Source organism: Notothenia coriiceps, unplaced genomic scaffold, assembly GCF_000735185.1.
Source record: "Notothenia coriiceps isolate Sejong01 unplaced genomic scaffold, NC01 NC01_scaffold00022261, whole genome shotgun sequence".
Classification (NCBI taxonomy): domain Eukaryota; kingdom Metazoa; phylum Chordata; class Actinopteri; order Perciformes; family Nototheniidae; genus Notothenia; species Notothenia coriiceps.
In genome coordinates this window covers 1-2,664 of record NW_011354962.1, presented here as the reverse complement: position 1 = coordinate 2,664, position 2,664 = coordinate 1, and the positions used below count along the sequence as shown (strand labels likewise).

Here is a 2,664-nt window from a genome sequence, read left to right as displayed (position 1 = left end):
TACCGTAATTTTCGGACTATAAGGCGCACCTGAATATAAGCCGCAGCAGCTAAATTGAATGATGTGTACATATATAAGCCGCACTGGACTATAAGCCGCAGGTGTTTTAATGTTTAATTACCATATGTAAGGGTTCGTGCACAGAGGGGATTGTCGGGAAAGAGATGGCTGTTTGAGGAAGCTCCCATTTATTAACATTTCAACAAACAAGTTGCATATTTGCATAACGTATTCAAGTGTTACCATTTAGTGCAATAGTAGCTACAGAACATGTACTGTGCTGTGTAAACTGTACTGTATCACATAGCGTTTCAGACACACAAACGTTTCAACTTTCAAACTTAAACGGTGCGCTCCCAGCGCACGTACCGGCAGTGATCTACAGCAGCGGTTTTCAACCAGTGGTACGGGGACAAACTGTCTCGCTCTCGTAATGTCTGTCTGTCTTGCTCTCGTTCTGTCTCTCGCACCACTCTCGGTTCCACTTTTACTTTTGCGCGCTACCTGTCTCACTCTTTTCCGGCCTCCAGCTTTTCCTGCCGGAACCCGCCGCTTAAAGTTGGGGGTCCGCGGACCGGCCATAGAGCCCATAGAATTAAAGGTGGTGGCCGTTAGCTGTAAAAATCCATAGATTAGCCGCACCGTTATATAAGCCGCAGCGTCGAAAAAAGGGAAAAAAGGCGCGGCTTATAGTCCGAAAATTACGGTATTTTAGCTATATCATTCTATACTAGCTTGTTTTATGTACATTTGATTATGTTTGCTTTTTAATGACTGTTTTGAAATGCCAATTGTGTTGTGTTTCCGCTGCACTATTTTTAAATGCTCTTAATCTATTTCATTTTTGTAAAACACTTTGAATTGCCTTGTGTTGAAAGGTGCAGTATAAATAAACTTGCCTTTCGGAATAAAATGTGTAAGTATCAAAAACATGGTTTTGCCAAAATTAGTATTTTCTGCAATATTCTGAAATCTAATGGAAACATCTCATTGATTCTATTCCAGGGAGCCCTTGTGATGCTAACTCTTGGGTTGTCCTAGAAAAATATGACATCACTCAACCCCTCTATATCCTCTGAAACAACTACTTACTAAGATTGTACAATGCTGTCTTACCTGCAGCACACTTTAATTTGGTGAGGACCGCTTGATTTTGGCTATCTCGCTCTCCTCTTTGCTAAAAGAAACAGACAGATAAAAACAGGTGACATCACAGTGAGGAACTTTGGGTAACAAAGAAGGGCTTGCTGTTTCTCAAAATGAATGTTTGTGTGAGTTTCACATTAAACACTGTCCAGGAATGTGCTGTGTGAGGGCTCACCTCGGCTATCTCTGGCGTGGATTCTGCTTTGTTGACGTAGCTCAGAACATGAGACCAGTTCTGGAGGTAGACACTAACCTGTGGGCAGCGAGGACAGGGTTTAGTCCATCTTTGTTTCTTTAGTCTAATTGTTGAAAACTGCTCCAATACCCCTTTCCCACCAAACCCTTTCCAGTTCTAGCTCCGTGTTAGGGCTCTTCTGGTTTCAAACCGGTTCTCCTTTTTGGCCCCAGTTCTGTTTGCACCGCCTAGAGCCCGACTGGAGCGACGTTATGACATCATTGTGACTGATTTTTGGCACATCCGCTCTCAACAACAACAACAATGGCGGACTGTCGGGCCGATGCTTATGTTGCTTTAAATTTAGAAGCCAGATTAAATTAAAGAACGACTTCTCCAATGTTATACTCTTTCCCAGAGTGCAGTGCTTCATTGTTTACCAATGTGGTTCATACCGCTGGAGTGATACGCTGTTCGTCCACCGGTGTACAGCCGGTGACTGACGGCAGCGGCCGCGGGAAAGCAGTAACTCCATAAGTGGATGTGTTTCGGTCTGAAAGGAGACTGTTTGGTATCACAACGGCGTTAATACAGTTTCTCTGGTATTGGATGTGTGATATTAGCATAGCAACTGAAGCTCATCTGACTATCTTGACTGTTTGTTGCCATCATATTGTTGTAAAAAGCGTTTTCTACAGGCATATTTTAACGGCATATTATTCCTTATGATATTCTGACATGGCAACCTGTGTAGCCCATGTATTGATTTGGTTCTTGACGAGCAAACAAGTGGTGTCAACTATGTGTCAAAAAAGTGGATACAGGAAGAACTGATTCTTAATCAGGCACTATCTCTGAACTGGAACCGCTTTCGTGGGAAAGGGGTACTAGTGGTTTCCACCCCACACTGCTTTCTTTTTATGTGGCAGAAAGCATAAACTTGAAACCCAGGTTTAGCGTGCTTAATACTCCACAAAACGGCAGTACATAGAGACAAGGGTACAGAATATATCCATATTGAACCAGTGAAGCATCGCAAGCATCAATAACTCAGAATACTGGCTATTACCATGGTTACTGCCATATGATGTGTATGCATGTACCTTGATGACATTTAGACACATGTTAATGACATGCTTGGCACTGGTGCAGTAGTCTCTGGCTCTGGAGTAGCACTTCAGGGCATTACTGAGGTCTCCACAGTCCAGGTAATGATCCCCCAGGTCATCATGGCCTCTCCTGTGTGTGTGTGTGTGTGTGTGTGTGTGTGTGTGTGTGTGTGTGTGTGTGTGTGTGTGTGTGTGTGAGATACAGACTTGAGTCAAACATGCGAGGTGTGTAAG

General features: G+C 43.4%; 1 long non-coding RNA gene across 1 annotated transcript; it reads right to left on the bottom strand.

Moving 5' to 3' along the window:
* Nucleotides 1-878: 878 nt before the first annotated feature.
* Nucleotides 879-2,584, bottom strand: LOC104953902 (uncharacterized). The gene is made up of 3 exons (XR_799272.1): nucleotides 2,425-2,584; nucleotides 1,322-1,399; nucleotides 879-1,177 (listed from the first exon to the last, which is right to left on the bottom strand). It is a non-coding gene; the product is annotated as an uncharacterized lncRNA (long non-coding RNA).
* Nucleotides 2,585-2,664: the final 80 nt, after the last annotated feature.